General features: G+C 41.0%; 1 pseudogene; it reads right to left on the bottom strand.

Moving 5' to 3' along the window:
• Positions 1 to 347: 347 nt before the first annotated feature.
• On the bottom strand, positions 348 to 1,707 carry LOC117049805 (annotated as a pseudogene).
• Between the last annotated feature and the right edge of the window lie 17,194 nt (positions 1,708 to 18,901).

Here is an 18,901-nt window from a genome sequence, read left to right as displayed (position 1 = left end):
TTAATAAAATTTTACATAAAATAAACAATCAATGACTAAAAGGCCAGGCTTCCTTTTTGATGCCTACTTAGGAGATTCTTAAAAGTCTTCTTTAGCCCGTGTATAATTGAAGTGCCCTTGTGGGTATTGACCTCTTCCTCCAATGCCTGGGACTCTCTGGTAGGTGGTGTTCTGGAAGAAATCTCTCTCTGATTATTGAAGTAGGATCTTCAGGGTCCTTCAGATCTACTTGGTCTCCCCCAACTTCCCTTCAACTAGATTTTCTGAGGATTAGCTCCTGCACAAACTCAGATGATGAGTCTTCCTCATCTGTGATCTTTCGCCTGTGAGTCTTAGATTGACTGGAGTCATAGGGGGACTCCAGGCTGTCTGGTGCAGGGGCCTGCTGCCCACTGTGGAGCTTCTGGCCGCTGGCAGTCTGAACAGATATTACCGTAATCTTTGTCTGAGGGTTTGGAGCTATTCTCCTTCAAAACCTCTCTTATGGTGATCCTATTTTCTTCCACAATTGTTTCTTGTATCTGGGTCATCTGGCCTGCTGTTTCAGCGATGCTACAGCTTGGTTTTTCCATCAGAGATTGCAAGTTTTCTGAGGGCTCGCCACCAAAAACCCTGGAAGTGTCTCTCTGCAAGCCTGCAGCAGTGAGATCTGCAGCTGTTGGACCTGCTGCTTTAGCCTGGCAATCTCTGCTTCCTGAGGGTCAATATTCACTATCAGCTTGTTCTTTATTTTTCTGACCCTATCAGCATAGCGAAGAGTATTCAAAGTATCTTTGAGGTTCGAATCTGCTTGACTCACACATGCTATTGCCTCCCAAGGAATCTTGCAAAAGGCGTGTTAACTTGCAGTCCCTATAAGGGACAAAATTGCCCTTCTTTGTTTCCTCCCAAAGAGCGCAGATGACATTCCCCAGGCAGAGGAGTGTTTTGTTGATGCTGATCCCTTCCCGCGATCTAACACCTTCTGCTTTTGTATTGCTTTGCCTTTCTGAACCAGCAAGATCTATGAAGTGCAGCTTGGAATGCAAAATTGTGTTCTTATTACTCTTGCTTTTCTGTTCAATGGTCATGGTGAAGATGGCGTGAGAGCGTGATGACTGGGTGTTCATGGCCGTGGCAGCCACCATTCGGGAGTTGTTCCCCCGCTCCAGGCACTGGGTGATCTCTTCAGCAGACTTCACCACGTGCTCGGTTAGCCCCACAACCTTGATGCCTCTCCTGGGATCTTCACGGATGCTGATTGAAGGTTTCTTCCTTTTCAGTGGTGCCACAAGATCTAAGATCTAAGATCTCCAAATAAGAGACTTTCAGGGAAGACTGCCACTCTGACCTTTCTTTCATTTCTTGGAAGAGAAGCTTATTGCCTGAGAGATGATTCCGACAGTGGGATTGTTCCCTTTGTCAGCTGTGTAAGCCACTCCCATGGAGTATGTTTTCCCAGATCCTGTCTGACCATAAGTCAAAACCGTGGCATTATACCCTTCCAAGATTCCCGTTACAAGGGGAGAAACGCAGGTTCTCTTGCTCAGTAGATGGGTCGAAGACATAATCATATGTGAATGCTTTGTCAGTACCTAGAACCACCTGCTGTTCTCCAGGGACAAAAGTCAAACACATCTGGCAACTCTTAAAATGTTATTTAGAAATAAGGGGGCAGCACTTCAGTGCCACCTGCACAGGGATGATCCTGGCCTCTTCCGTCAACATTTTATAATGTTATATTCCAGCGCTCACCCACACCCTCCCATGCTGAAGAAAGTTCCAAGGTGAGCTCACAGGACGGTGAATTAAATTGAACTTCTCCTTCATCCCTCAAATGTCTTGAGAGAGACATTTGAAATCAATGCAAGAAAGAGAACAGCTCAATTGCTACAAGTAGCCAAAGTTTCTTTGTGTGTGTGTGTGTGAGAGAGAGAGAGAGCGCAATTTGATGACAGGCTGGTTATCATAATAATAATAAAAGTTTTTGTCTGATTTTACTTATTTATTTAAAATATGTATATACCACTTTTGAGGGTACATTTTTTTTCTAGGTAGCTTTTAATTAAAATAAAGGTAAAGGGATTCCTGACCATTAGGTCCAGTCGCGGACGACACTCATAGCTAAAATACGAAAAGATCAGCAACTTGCAAAACAGGAAAGCATTCCAAAATTACTAAAATTTGATCAAAGCCGTCAGCAAAAGCAGATCAGTAATAATTTTGGGAAACCCTTCAGGGGAAAGTCCATGTTAAAAAAAGTGAGTCTTTCCAAAAGACCTGCGATGTTATGCTCTTGCAGAGTCCAAGAGGCAATGAATTCCAAAGCCACTTGGCAGATGCACAAAATTGTGAGCCGCTTTGAGCTCAATATTTGTAGCTGGAAAAGCAAAATAGAAATATTATATCAAATAAAAAAAAAATGCTCTCTGCCTTCAACTTGCCCATTTGAATGGTCCTGAAAAGAAGGTGTTATGTATTGAAGTTCTCACCCTAGGCCACTAAGGGTGTTGTGTATATAGTTTCACTCTGCCCACCGTGGCTGCAGTTCTCACTCAGACCCACAACATGCAAATGAAGGATTGAGAGTGCCGTTTACGGATTGGGTTGTTACTGTTGCATGTTACTGAGTACTATATAAGCTGGCTGGCTGAGCCCTTCAGTTCAGTTCTGTTCCAGCCTGAGAATAAAGAGAGCTGCTTGGAGAATCACTGTGTCGTCTGCTATGTCCACCCACTACCTAATAGAATGGAAGATGTGCACAGCAGCATGAGGCTCTTGTGCTGCGTTCCTCAAAATTTAGTGGCACTTGCACTGTATGGGAAAACCAACCGGAAGACTAATTGTATATCGAGGAGGCAGTGATTCTAACATGGTTACCCTTCCTGCCTCTGTTCCTTCCCCCTCCCTGGCAACTGTTAAGTTTTTGAAGGTGTGAGAACCTTCTCTGATGTCCTACCTAATCAGTTGGGAGAAGGTGAAGCCCCACACACAGCTGCCTTAATCAGTCTGAGAGATTAGTGCTGGGAACCTTCTTTAATGTTGGAAATTGTTGTTGGAGGGTGGGGCATTGAAAGGAGGTGGTTATCTATAAAATCAATTGGTTTGGAGAGGGTGATTTAGAAGCTTGTGCATGGACTGATCGACTGCAGGGCCGTGCAGTCTAAGCTACCTGGGGGAGTCACTTTGCCACTTCTTCGGGGCTTCCAAGTGCATGTCCTGGTATGTATATATATTGCTTGCTATTTAGGAATAAAATCTTCTCACTCGTGTTTCAAATTGCTTCTGAATCCTTAACAAAATAACCACCTTGCGTTTGGCAAGACATGCCCATGTGAATCTTTCACTTGATTGTTTCCTATAAACATAATTTAACAAATTGGCTCCTAGACTATGCTTCATTTTTATTCATTCATTCATACAAAATATATTTGATAATAAATATTTTTTTTCTGAACAGGTAGTAGCAAATCTGTAAATATATGTCTGCCACCACTGATAAAAATGCTTTTAAAATTCTTTCCAGAACATGAGGAAAGGCAAGTGCGAAGCAGGATATCCTTAGCACAACACTCATTCTAACGGATATGGAAAGAGCCTTTGTTTATAATGGTTAAAAACACCAGTTTATGTTAGCTGGAGAAACAATGGTATCACAGAAAGCTACTGATTGTGAAGTATTACTTTTATTGACATAATTAAGTTCAGTGCTCTTCACTTTGAATCACAGAAGTGATTTGTGGAAACTACATACATAGGCAAAGTGAAACTAGCCCAGTTCAGACATAACTGGAAACTATGGCTTCCTCCTCTTTCGTGATCAGAAGTGTCTGCTTTTGATTTTTAAGTAACCATCATCCCCTCAGGTGTCTAATCTTAAGACTGGGCAATAAACTACTGCTTGTTCTACTAATGCAGCATTTGTACTTCCATCTACTTAAGAGCAAGTCCCATTAAACACAATGTGATTTCCCCCCCCCCTGAGTAAACATGCATAAAATCAAAACAAAATAAAAAATAAAAAAATTCCTTCCAGTAGCACCTTAGAGACCAACTACTTTCGTGTAGCTCATACCAAGAACAAACTTAGTTGGTCTCTAAGGTGCTACTGGAAGGAATTTTTTTATTTTTTATTTTGTTTTGACTATGGCAGACCAACACAGCTACCTACCTGTAAATGCATAAAATCAAGCAGGCTAGCCTATTTTCCCATATCATACTGTACAGTACTGTTGTTCGCAAGTCCTTTGCAAAGTAATCCTCTGCCTTCATACATTGCTGATTTACATGCTCATTGTGGAACGTTACACTCTTCCTTGTTACACAAATGATACAGATATGTTCCCATCTGATTTCCTTACTTGTGTTTTTGGAGGCAGATAAAAAGTGTGATCTTTGAGAAAGAAGGAGGAGGAGAAATGTTTGTTTGTAGCTGTCTATTTTCCTTGGCTTGGCAGTGACAGGGAGAAGCTGTTAACATTATTTTGACTAGGTTGTGCCGAGAAACCATTTGGCAAAAAGCCTTAGAAATGGGAAAAGAGTTTTCCAGCACTTTCATGCACTCTATTCTGCACTGGAGCTTGCCTTGCAAGTTTTTTAAAAAGAAGAGGAGGAGGAGAGATTATTGAGTACTTCAAAGTCAGGAAATGATAGCTTTACAGTTGCTCATGCAATCTTAATTTAGCTCGCTTTCTGGTCTCTCCTGCGCAGCAACCTGCTGGTTGTCGACAGGAATGAAGTGCTCTGTAAGCAAGAGTTAATCTTCAAAATCAATCAGCATAAAGGAAAACTGAACCAGCTGGAAAGAGCAGCACAGTAACCAAGTGCTACTGTCCTGCTATTTTCCTCATTTGCAAGACATGGCAAATAGTTAAGGCAGTAACCATCTCCTTTCCTCACCCCTCATTTCCCAGCACCCCCAGTTATTGAAAGTCATCAAGGGAAGAGAGACAATCTTGGAACACTGGTCTAAAAGAATAGTATTTCTACTTCTGTGTAGAATTTGTTTGCATTTTAATTACCCTTTCAGCTATAACCATTCAATTATATATGAAACAATAAAAAAACACAGCTACATTAATTTTGTTGCAAACAAGGTGCATGGTAGGGTTGCCACACGTCTGGAATTTCTCGGACATAACCAGAATACTGCAGTCAGCAGCAGTGTCTGGGCAGAAATTGGGAAAATCTGGACATATGACAGCCCATGTCAGCAGTGTCATTTTTGCCAATGTTCCATAAAGATATCACAAAAGTGGCAAAGCTCAACAACTTTTCTGATTGGATTTTCGCTGTGGCAAGCCTAATATACTAGCATACACATAACATACGTCATTAAATAAAATGAGTCAATCCAAACCCCTGTTAAATATGCACTCAAAACCAGTACAAGATTGTTAGCCCTTTATGAAAACATTTCTTTTTCCTCAAAGGTGTTCCATTTTATGTGTACAATTGCCTAAACTGTGGAATTTAAGCATTTACAAGTCTTCACATTAGAATCTGTGTAAAAGTAGTGAAGTGATCTGTTACAAGGTTTCAGTTCTCTTTATGTGTGAGTATAAACAGTGAAATGCAAATTTTCTTCAATTTTTAAATCAACCTTTTCACGATGCTGTGACCAAAACTTGCTGGTTGGCTGCAGGGTTCACTACACTGGCACCACAATGCCAGTCATTCCTGGTTATCAGCAAATATCAGCAAACAACCAGAGAAAAGGCAGTAAGGCAAGGTTTAATACAGGCATAGGCAAACTCGGCCCTCCGGATACTTTGGGACTACAACTCCCATCATCCCTAGCTAACAGGACCAGTGGTCAAGGATGATGGGAGTTGTAGTCCCAAAACATCCAGAGGGCCGAGTTTGCCTATGCCTGGTTTAATAGGTTCCCTTGAGCCTTGAGTGGTGCAATTTCCACAGCAAGCAATTTGGGCTCACTTTGCACCCTTCCAGTTGGGTGAAAAATAGGTCCATGGCTGAAATGGCAAACTCAACTGGTTACTGACCTAAGTAAATAAATACTGTTCGGCAAACATAAGGCTATGTGTCGCCTTGACAGTCCTGGCTAAGACCCTGGGCCAATGATGGGGCAGAAGGGCTAATTGGCCCGCAGCCTCAAGCTCAAAGGGAGCCTCAAATACAGACAATTTCTTCCTTTAGTTTTGTTAAATCAGATCCATTTACATACTGTCTCAACTTAGGGCTCCAAATTTAAGCAAATGAGACACTTGATTTGGGAAAGGTAATAATTAGTGCATGTGCACAAAAGAAGGCTAGAAAATCATTTTTTTAAAAAACTATGTCTCATGTTCTTTGGGACACCAGGGAGGCCTTTAGGGGGTGCATGTATGCCGGTAGATACCACATTGATAACCTCTGTCACAGCCAATGACAGTAATCATAATGTGAATAAAAAGAACAACTAGGTTATGGGGAGGGCAGCAGAAGGTCTCTATTGTACTTACATACAGCCTTGTTTTGCAAAGTGTCCCACAGTGTGAAGCTCTGAGAGTCAAGGTGCTCAATGACATATTCAGAATGATGGCAAGGCTAAACACCTTGGTAACAGACCCTAAAGTCTTCTGGCATTCATATATATAGAAGCTACACATGGAGAAGAGGGAAGCAAGACTGTGCCAATAGCCATACACAATCTCTATAAGCATGATCTCACTGACCCCTTCTTTTCTTGTAGCTTTTATGTAAGAGGTTGCCTTGATAACATTTTAATTGATGCTGAGAGTAATAAGGTTGACTTTATTTCAGGGAAAGCAGGCAGCAGTCAGTCAAGTAACATTCACCTTCCTACTGTATTAGTCCTCACCTAGAAGATCCTGTAATTTACCGGTAGCCTTTTGGAGCAGGCCTGGTCCTGAAGGACATTTAGCCCTCTGGTGACAGCTTCCCTTTATGTCACTCCCTAATTAGTTACAGGTAGGTAGCCGTGTTGGTCTGCCATAGTCAAAACAAAATAAAAAATAAAATAAAAAATAAATCCTTCCAGTAGCACCTTAGAGACCAACTAAGTTTGTTCTTGGTATGCACATGAAAGCTCATACCAAGAACAAACTTAGTTGGTCTCTAAGGAGCTACTGGAAGGATTTTTTTGATTTTATATTTTGTTTTGACTCCCTAATTAGGGCAGCCTATTCTGGTGAATTTCAAGAACCATATTCAGTTGACTGGAGAAGATGATTTTTTTTAAAAAAAAGATTATTGTTTAAGAGACATTTTTCACCCGAGAAAAGGGTTAAGAAAAATATGTTAGCTGATCTTGAAATCTCAACCACAACATCTCATCGCACCATGAAAGCACTCTTGTTTCTTCCCTCCACTCCTCCTGAACTTCAAACACTCCAGTAATCCCTTTGACCTCCAAAGGTCAATGACATATAAAAGTATCTTTCTTTTGGTGTAAGATCACATTAATTATCCTTCCATAGCCTCTCTATTCTACACATACCCTTTAAATCCTCCTGTGAATATAAAGATGAATATTTTTCCTAGAATTATCTGGAAAGCCCTTTCAGTGTAATAAATGTTGCATGGGTAAAACTGAGCCATTAATTTCCAATGTTTGTATTTCAAAGCCTTAATACGACAACAGTTGAATTCGATATTAATACTGCACAAATCATGAAAGTACATCAACCATGAGTTTTTACACCAACTGATGTCACAGCTAATACATACATTTCTAGATTAAAAAAATATACAAAACGTATTTGAGATTCTGGCTTTATTTTCAGTGACACTAGTGTTTGCAGAACTTGCTTCTAAATAAGGATCAAGAACAGTTTCATTTATATATGTAGGACCAATAGAGATGGCCAATAATTTTTTTTTAAGACTAGAAAATGTCATGGCAGAGGTCAGAAATGTCAAGGGCTCCTTTATATGCAAGCTGAAGTAGGAATTTTGACAGGTGCAGCTTGACTGAAATTTCATTTATATGCTGGTAGGTCATCTTGTGATTTCTTCTCTTGCTCTCCTTCATTTTACTGTGGGAAAGAAGTTTACTTGGGGGAAAGTATCATATCACATAAAGGAAGTGAAGAAAATAAAAGTATTCAGTTGATTCAATACATGATTTAAGGAATATCTGAAGTAAAATTATATGTCAATAGTATAATATTTTGGAGTTATACATCAGGCTGTTTATATCAGGTTCAAAAGACATAAACAGTTGGAAGTTAGGATGAGTGGCATTATTACTTTTTATGAGCTGTTCCTTCAGCAAGATGGTCTAGCTAATTTAAATCAAGTGGCACCTGGTGTTTTCAGTTAAGGATGTGATTCTACTAAACAACTTACATTCTACAAGTATCACAGAACCTGTAATGACAGTAAGCATGAGACTAGGCAGACAGCATTTTTTCTTACTTGGCAGGCAAAAAAAAAAAAAAAAAAAAAAAAAAAAACAAAAAAACGTGAGCAGGCAGATCAAAGCACAACTCTGTGCAAAACATCAACACCTTTGCAAATGAATATGAAAGGACTTTTGCTAAAATACAAACCCAGGATTATGCAAGTGGCCTCCCATTCATTTGCAAGCAAGATAAGGAGGAGATGCCTAGATTAAAATGTACAAAGAGGGTTTTTATGTTCACCTATTTGTAATTTGAAGTCCATAGAGATTTGGAGTTTTCAGTTACTACTACTGAGAAATAAAATGCTTATTAAGATTTTTCCATTAAGAGAGATATTCAACCTCTTTGATTTCCTACATCACATTTAATGTCCTAAAGTTAGGTCTGTCCTTTATTGGACCTCCTAAACCATCTTTTTAAAAAAAGAAAAGAAAAAGTGGCTTTAAAACCATTTTTGGAAAAAATGTGAAACTGTAATACTGTAGATGAAGATTATTTTCTATCCAGTCAGCTATTAACATGATGAAGCTATGGCCATCATATAGCTTCTTAAATTCTTGTTACTGACTTTGGCTGCAATTCTCAAACCTCGCTTTGATTTAAATTTCTTTGGAAGCTATTGTGTGAGAATTGTGCCCTCAAAATATCATGTTGCATTCCAAGCCCGATTCTTTTCACTAACAACATATAGGGTGGTTGTTTGTGCATTTTGTAAAAAGCCATTATAGAATTTCTCTAATAGGATTTACACGTTTTGTATGACTTCAGAGAAAATGTTGCCATTTCCTTTGGAGAAAATGATGCTTGAAAGGATGCTGGAGGAAGCTTAAAATGAAAATTAGGGGTTCAGCCTGAATGTGATCTCTTATTTTTTTCCCCTTCAAAAAAGAAACCTCATTCTTAGTGTCTTGCAACAGTGGTACAACGGGATCACTGGATGCATAGTTTTAATTTTCAGATTAAAAGCACACAATGCTAGCTCAATGGGCCCACCCCATTTCCTGTTAATCCTTTGCCACACAGATCTATTGTCCCACTTGAACACACTACAAATGAGGAATAAGCCCTCTCCCTTGAGCTACTTTATTTAAACAGGCTGAGGTGGGGCGGGGTGGGGGGAGAGGGAGATTCCATAGCAACCCTACAATAGCTTTTCACTTAGCCTGGATTTGTAGTGCTGCAACAGATCTGTATAGTTCAAATATTACAATGGATATGAAGAAAAGAGCAGCTGAAACATTGGATGTAGAATATAGCACGATTAGCAGAACACAACTAATCAACATCACACCTGTCCTGTATCCCTTCCAGTAAGACCTAAGGATGTACATACCTCTGAAAGAGGACAGATAATCGCACTTGATATTTGCCAGATAGCACAGAAATAAGATTGATATGCACCATCACTTGAAGTGCACAGAGACCATGGAAATTATTTATTTTACTTCTAACAGTTAGGTCCCACAACACGAAATAGTGTTCTCATGGTGCATGATAAAGCCAGGTATCATAATTGGGCTATGACAGTACAACAAAAATAAACTTGGAGAATATTAAATGAACAGCATTCCAGTTGTTGTTCAGAGATTCCCCAACAGCAATTTTTAACACAAGGTGGTGATTTAGACCTAATGTAGCTGTAGTGGCTAAATGACAGAGCTGTAAACTAGGAGGCTGTTGATTCAAAGCTTGCTCACCAACAAATTCACTATTTGGTCCTAGAGGAGCCGCTCTTCACCAGCCTCAGTTTCCATTATGGGTGATACTACTCAAGCCACATCAAAGGGTTGTAAGGTTACTGTGGTTGTATGCATATAGATTCTTTCACACTTCAAGCACAGTGGACCAGTGGCCACAAGGCAATACAAGCCTACCGTCCACTGTATAAACATTCAGTGGAATATAGGACATAGTAAGTTGCCTCAGACCATTGGTCCAATTAGTGCAGGAGTGTATGCACTGAATAGCAGCAAGTCTCCAGGGTTTCAGAATAGCATCTCTCCTGGCCCCTTTTCAGAGGTGCTAGAAAATGAACCTGACTTCTCCTGCATGTAGAGCGAATACTGTGCTACTGAGCTATAGTACCCCCCTGAACTTTATGAAGGGGGCTGAATGATGTACACCATAATAATAGAGTAGACAACAATATTTTTAGTGCAAAAGGAAGAATTATTCAATAAGAATTAGCTGAACTTAGATCCCCTTAAAGAACTCTTTAATGAGGGTGAAAGAGGAGAGCGCAAAATATGGTCTGAAGTTCAACATCAAAAAAACTAAGATCATGGCCACTGGTCCCAACACCTCCTGGCAAATAGAAGGGGAAGAAATGGAGGCAGTGAGAGATTTTACTTTCTTGGGCTCCATGATCACTGCAGATGGTGACAGCAGTCACGAAATTAAAAGACGCCTGCTTCTTAGGAGGAAAGCAATGACAAACCTAGACAGCATCTTAAAAAGCAGAGACATCACCTTGCTGACAAAGGTCTGTATAGTTAAAGCTATGGTTTTCCCAGTAGTAATGTATGGAAGTGAGAGCTGGACCATAAAGAAGGCTGATCGCCGAAGAATTGATGCTTTTGAATTATGGTGCTGGAGGAGACTTTTGAGAGTCCCATGGACTGCAAAAAAGATCAAACTTATCCATCCTTAAAGAAATCAGCCCCGAGTGCTCACTGGAAGGACAGATCCTGAAGTTGAGGCTCCAGTATTTTGGCCACCTCATGAGAAGAGAAGACTCCCTAGAAAAAACCCTGATGTTGGGAAAGATGGAGGGCACAAGGAGAAGGGGACGACAGAGGATGAGTTTGTTGGACAGTGTTCTCGAAGTGACTAGCATGAGTTTGGCCAAACTGCGGGAGGCAGTGAAAGATAGATGTGCCTGGCGTGCTCTGTTCCATGGGGTCACGAAGAGTCGGACACGACTGAACAACTGAACAACAACAGATCCCCTTCAGATCAATAGCTAACTTTTCAAATTGATCCCAATAGGACCTAAGTACTACTAAGTTTTTTGGGATGTGAATATGTAAAACAATGTTATAAATATATTGTAACAGTGCAGCTTTGTTTTTTGAATTCTCTATTAAATTCTTGTGCCTAGGGAAATGACTGGATATTGGTTTTTTAATAAGAGTACTGATTCTTTCTTGGATGAATCAGCAGATTGCCTTAAGGAGAGTTCATGCATCTATGACTTATTATTAAGATGTAATTCTAAAACAGCTGAAATGTCCTAGTCTGTTGTTGAGTGAAGAGGAAATGTGAGTACCAGACATGGATTTTGGTGTTTAAATAATTACCCAATAATATTGTCATTTATTATCTAGCTTCTATGGAATATAGTTACATATGTATACCATGTCTTAATAGAATTACTACCTCTATAAAAACTGTTTTACATATTCAGATATCTTTAGTCTAGATTTCCTTCTTACGAACTAGCAAGCCTTTGCTTAAACCAAATCTATACCATTAAGGACCTCAGAGATAGCCTGCCATTCAGTTGCCATTCTTGCAGACCTCTGGGATATTAAAGGAGAAGGAGAGTTGTTGAGAAATTGTGGTTCCGTGTAGACATCAAAGACTTCAGCTTTTGCCATTATCAGTTTGACTTTGAAGCAGCCCTCAAGTCCATTGTTCTCAAGCGGAAACTCCAAACCCAAAGTTTAAACATTAAGTGGAAGGAAATACAACTGACATAGCCTTCAAACTTCAAGAAACCTGAGAGACTAATGACATGTTACACTTGAACACAGTACCCTGATGCCCCCCTTTAAAGCTAGAAGTGCTTCAGGGAGGGGAAATGAAACTAGCAAGGGAGGAAGGTGGTATTTTACCCTTTTCTCACCTCGTGTTTTCCCCATTCCAAATTATCCCCAAGTGACTTTTCAAATTTATCTTTGCCCTAGCTGAAGAGGTATTTAGATGTTTTCAATCAAATAGTTTATTTTATAACATATTTGAATATGGAACTATTCAATGGGGACACTATGCAAGCGAAGTAAACCTTTGAGCTTTTACTGCATGTGAGGAAAAAGCTAGTACTGTACAGTGGTACCTCGGTTTAAGAACAGTCCTGTTTGCGAATGATTCGGTTTACAAACTCCGCAAAACCGGAAGTAGTGTCCCGGTTTGCAAACTTCACCTCGCTCTAAGAACGGAATCCGAATGGTAGAAGGGCATTGGCGGTGAAAGGCCTCATTAGGGAAAGTGCACCTCAGTTTAAGAACGGTTTTGGTTTAAGAACGGACTTCCGGAATGGATTAAGTTCATAAACCGAGGTAACACTGTAGACTGGCTGCTTGCTCATGAGTAGTCTGACCAGTAATTGGCCAGGATGGGCTGCTGGTGGGCCTTACAAGTGGATGCAAGTGTCCAGGCACTGCCTGATAGCTCATAAACCTCAGGGGGAGTCATGGTAAGGAGGCAGAAGAGAGAAGGCAGAGGTTGTCTTGGGTGGGTGAGCAGGCGAGGAGGGCAGAAAAGAGAAAATAGTTGGTGGAGAGTGTTAGGCTCCTACCAACAACACCTCATGATGGTGGTCTGGTGGGAAGATAGACTAGGGCAGGGATCAGTAAACTTTTTCAGCAGGGGGCTGGTCCACTGTCCCTCAGACCTTGTGGGGGGCCGGACTATATATTGAAAAAATAATAATAAATGAAGGAATTCCTATGCCCCCAGAGATGTATTTTAAATAAAAGGACACATTCTAGTCATATAAAAACACGCTGATTCCCAGACTGTCCACGGGCCAGATTTAGAAGGCGATTGGGCTGGCCCCGGTCCCCAGACCTTGGTTTGCCTACCCATGGACTAGGGAGTGTAGCCTGCTTCTGAATGGAGCAAGGAACAATGGGGCTAGTTCTAATCTATGATACTGTAGCTCAGTGTACTTGGTTTGACTTGGAGCAAGGGTTTTATTACCCCACCACACACATTTCCCAATTGGCGGGCTCTAGAAGAAGTGGGGTGTGGCATGTGGGAAAGAGGGACCCTGGGCCACTAGGATCCCATGGGGTCCTATTCTCTAACTGTATCAGAATTGTGGGAAACACTTGGAAATCCTGTGAGAGGGACATAGGAAACTTCCTCAAATCAGGGCATTGGGAAAACTGATGTGTGTGTTTTTTTACCTTACATCATCAGAGCTTTCACACAGCAGTGTACTGATCTGGCTGTGATCTAACTGTGCTGTACCATTTAGTCCTGAATTAAATCAGTTTGGTTTGGTTGATCATTCATCTGGTTCCTGGTTCTACTTTGAGCTGCTCGGACATGTCTTTCTTGCCCCAAGTATTATGGTTATGCCTTCCCATTCTGGAGCAGCGGGGGGGGGGGGGGGAACCCACCTTCTCAAAAGATTCTAGTTTGCTTCTATACTGTTTGCATTATCACATGGGATTAAATTACTTTTCATCCTTGCCTCCCCTTTGTCACCATGCTGAGAAGAAAAGTAGCTGCTTTTCCTTTTTGAAATGGGCATTCTGTTGTGATGGACATAAATCAGTAGTTTTATTTTTAGTATGGCTGGCACATCCTGAAGACCGATTATGAAAAGTGGCAAATGAGTGGGGACAAATAAGAAATGCTCTGAAAACATGCTGCACAGTACACTGGCATAATTTTATTTTAATGTGATAAAGAGTTTGTGTGTGTATATAAAATCAACATAGTGTTGGTTAGTCCTGACTCGTATCTTATACACAAGACCAGTAAAAGCAGATGCGTCTTACCAGTGCTTTGGAAAGGGAGTGCTTTGAAGACTATTGATGGGGATTTGGGGTATTCCTTAAAAAAGGCTCAACAATTTTTGAGGTGTCCTGGTTTTTACTTCTTGAAATATGGCAAGCCTAGACTAGATGAGCCATTGGCCTGACTCAGCTGGCTCTTCTTATGTGTTATGTAAAATGCATCTCCTTCAATTCTGTTTTTGCACAACAGTTCTCTTTACTCTGTTTGGCACCTTAGCAAACAAGTTGGATAAGGGAGTGGTCCAGAATAAGCCAGACATACCTGCACCTGTTGTGTAGTCTGCAAAGGCAGCACCCTGTTGTCTTCATTGGTCCTAAAGACCACCTGTCAGCTACCGGTATGTGGACTTGTGGACCCATATGCCCTGTGGGCATCAAGTAAGTGCCCTGAGTTAATCTAAGAGGCTTTGAATAAGAGGTGATGAGAGCAGCTTGCATGCTTTTCCAGAACGCCCACAATAATATTCCAGGTGATGAATGTGGGTGAAATATTTAGGTAGGTACATGCCCTAATTCCTATTTGTTCCTGCCACTTTCATCACCATACAGAGTCCTCTGTCTTGATTCTGCAGAACCAAATGCTGATGGATAAACTTGTAGGATTCAGTGAAACTTCAAAAAATAGGGTGTTGTTGTTTTCTACCTGCATGTACAAACGTCTACAAAATCCAAATCTTTGTGGTGAACAAATTCACTTTGGTCTTAACTATTCCCTAATTCACCTGCTTTCTTTATGCTCCCTTTTTAGTAATAAATTACAATTTATGTTCTGTGAGAGATTAGTTTTGCATTCCCAGCTCAGTACACTTTTATTGACTTAAGGCTACAAGTTTAAAAGGAACACGTGTTCCTTCTGCTTTGTTTTTTGGTACATATCAGCTCAGATGGAGCATCTGGTTTTCAATGTAGCCCTGCTTCATACACAGTTTTCCAGCTGTGTGGACTAAGGCCCAAGAACGTAAAGTATGTCGCCTAAAACCATACAATGAACTGGTAGTTCATTTTGGGATTAGAATCCTGACCTGCTTGGCTTTGAATAGTTTCTGTCTGCTTAAATATTGGAATCACATTTAGAACGATAGGTTTATGTTTTATTTGTATTATGGCTTATAGCAGGTGGGCATTCCAAGCCAGCTTTTTCGTTTCTTTGTTTTAGCCTTCGTTGAGATTCATACTAGCACAGCCAAACCTCATAGTTACTCAGTAAGCATAGCTAGTTACTTTGAGAGTTTCCCTGATGATAAATTAGTTTTACAGATCCTGTTTTTACATTCTGTAATAGATTGCTCTCACTACGTTTTGGTGGTCCCTAGGGAGACAGAAAGGGTGAGTGGCAGCAGAAAGGGTGAGTGGCAGCAGCAGTTGTGTGATTGTCTCTTTTGGTGGCAGGGAACAACTTTTTTAGTCTTCTCCTAAAACCTGCTCTGTCAGTGCTTAGAAACAAGCATATTAATAGTTGCAGTCACTGAGTGATAAATATGGCCATGTGTGCACATTATTACTCTGAGGGCATGATGCTGAAAGAAAAGACTCCTTATAAAGAATAATCGGGACACTATGAGTAACACTGAAAAGGGCTACCTATGTGGATCATTGTCATCAGACTGAGAGTCTCCCCACCAGTGGTCCCACACAGTATCACACATGCTATAGAGCCTCTGAATATGATGATTTGTGCTTTTAAGCTTTATGGTTGAGTTAGAGATTTATTTATTTATTTATTGTTACTTACAACAGTTACAGGATTTTAAACCTATCTTCACCTCTATAACAAGGTGGCTAACAATTATCATAACCCCCCCCCAACAATAGACTGAAGATAGAAAAGTACAGTAAAACTTAAGTTACAGTATAATCTTAAAAAGCAAAGACATCACCTTGCCGACAAAGGTCCGTATAGTTAAAGCTATGGTTTTCCCAGTAGTAATGTACGGAAGTGAGAGCTGGACCATAAAGAAGGCTGATCGCCGAAGAATTGATGCTTTTGAATTATGGTGCTGGAGGAGACTCTTGAGAGTCCCATGGACTGCAAGAAGATCAAACCTATCCATTCTTAAGGAAATCAGCCCTGAGAGCTCACTGGAAGGACAGATCCTGAAGCCGAGGCTCCAATACTTTGGCCACCTCATGAGAAGAGAAGACTCCCTGGAAAAGACCCTGATGTTGGGAAAGATGGAGGGCACAAGGAGAAGGGGATGACAGAGGATGAGATGGTTGGACAGTGTTCTCGAAGCTACTAACATGAGTTTGGCCAAACTGCGGGAGACAGTGAAGGATAGGCGTGCCTGGCGTGCTCTGGTCCATGGGGTCACGAAGAGTCGGACACGACTGAACAACTGAACAACAACAACAACAACATAATTTGAAAGAGAAGAAAAGGTATGGGCCAGATTCAGCTGACCCAGGGCACCAGCGGATGTCAGAGCAAGTACTCCCACTAGCACATGGTGACTTCCCTCTCTGCTTCCTTGCATACTCCTCACACCTCCCCCAGAGCTACTGGAGGGTCAGGAGAACCCCCTAGAACAGTATATGGAGGAGGATATGGGAGATTGTTCCATCAGCACAAGCATTTTTGTTTGTTGCTAGGCAGAACAATTGTATTAGCCCAAAGTTGAATTCTATGCAGCAGCTCTGCTTCCAAAGGCAGCATCTGAAAATACCTGCTGGAAAAAACATTCCTGTGGTATTTGAATAAAATGCTTACTGACCTCCTGTCTGTCATCCTAAGCACACTTATGCCCACTTCTCATGAAGCAGCCACCATGTAAAGGCCCATTGAGATTGCATCCACAGATCTGTGTGCAGCAACTTGCTGTGTAGACTGTACAGTTGTCATGTGTCCTGCTTTAAGGAAGGCAGACCTCTGATCTAAAACAGAAAATGTGTCCTCTTGAAGAGCTGCCTTGTCTAAGTCTGCTTTAAAGATAAAAAGCCAAAAAAAGAAGTACAGCAGCCTTGAAGAAGAGAGCATGTCCCAGGCTGGGCTTTTCTGTAGGTGCAGGAAGTCAAGGAAGTTGTCGGCTGTGTCCATAACAACTGTTCCATTGCAAATAATTTTTTTAAAAAATATTGGAACTTAACTCCTTTTACTTTTAAATAAACCAGTACAAGGTATGATTTTTCAAAAACCCAAAATTCCTGTGTGCACCAGTGTTAGGTGCTTGGTAGTCATGATCCCCTTTCCCATGTGGCAATTAAAACCCCAATGGGGGACATCATGAAGCAACACTCCCCATGGGGCTCTTTCAGATCAGGAAGCACAGGCAGCTGGTTAGGCTGCAGAGTGTTGTACAAAGGTTTAATGGGAAGAAATACATATGTTATTCATGGCTGCCGCACAACCGTAAAAGAAGCCACATCCAACAAAACTATGAAGAAATGCTTAAGTGTTCTGTAAATGAGACAGAAAAAATGGAAGCTTATTTTTGCAGGTGAATAAATTGGAGGACAGATTTCAGCACAGCACTAGTTGAAACAGTTAACCCCAGTTGTTTTGTTCAACCTGGTCTACTCATCTAGGATTTAAATCCCAGATATACATGTTTTTCTTTTTCCAGATCTGGTGTAACCGACTATGTATTTGGGAGCTTCATTATCTGTATTTTGCCCAGAAAGTGCTTGCTACGAAAGTTGCTTTAATGTCTTTAGCGCCCGACTGCCTCTGATTCACACTTGAACAGCTCAAGCTGCACCAATCTTTTATTATTTTCTCACCTGAACTTTCTTTAAAAACAAAAATTGTTTTCATATTGGGCACTGAGCAATGCTAAACTTGTAGAAATGTAAGCCTGTTGATTCAGGCAAATGATCTATATCCATTTGTGTTTTAAGGCACAGCCTTCCTAGACCAAATTGCACTCTGAACAAGGTGCTTTTTGGCAGCACCCTCCATTTGTTCCACTTTTGAATACCCTAATTTTCCTTGTGTTTGTAGCCCATTTCATAATATGTGCATGATTTATCCCTGTTGTGTAAGATGATACATTTGCATGCTATGATCTGTAAATCTGCATTTGTTAATGGCATGTGAACTGTTTGTGCTATTTGTTCCCGCTGTTAAGTGGTTAGTTGCATAGATAGCCCTCCACAAGCCTGGTACCCCACAGGCCTGATACGCCAGGCACTTCTTGCCTGCTGCTAAATACAGTCCTGGATTGTGCTAAGCCTAAGCAAAACAGTATTCAAAGTCATCATGCAACCATAATAGAAACAGACCCTACCCCCCCAACCTCCCCCCCCAGCACTAATGGCTATTTTTAAAAATCATTTTATTTGTTTTAGTTTTCTAGGTTCCTCGTTTTCTTACCAGATTCAGACTATGTCTGTATGTGCCAGAACTGTAGAGAGGCTATAAGCTGCTGCTGCTCTTCTTATGACAAATCTCATGGCTCTCTTCCTTTACTGTCACTCTGTGCACTTGTATGTATTTATTTGAGAGATGCTTCTTCAGGGCTGTGCTGGAAGTATACACAACATTTTAAAAAATGGTTCAAAATAGCAGCAAAGCTGCTATCTTACCCTGCCGGAAGAGTATCCCCATTCATGCCTTAGGGATGGGTGTGGATATACCTCTTTAAGAGGCTTGTTATGTTTTGGAGATAAACCCTCTTAGAGTTTTATGTAGGAGGGTGGAACCAGAGGCACCCTGCAGATGTGTGTATGGAAGCTAGCACAGAATAGGGTACATCACAGTGGGGACTGGATATTATACTGCTGGTACTAGATAGGGACTTGCAGGAATATTGGGGGGGGGGGAATCATGCGATAGGGATGTAATTTGTATCATGTGGGAAAGCCCTA

Source organism: Lacerta agilis, chromosome 7, assembly GCF_009819535.1.
Source record: "Lacerta agilis isolate rLacAgi1 chromosome 7, rLacAgi1.pri, whole genome shotgun sequence".
NCBI lineage: Eukaryota > Metazoa > Chordata > Lepidosauria > Squamata > Lacertidae > Lacerta > Lacerta agilis.
This window is presented reverse-complemented; position numbering and strand designations above follow the sequence as displayed.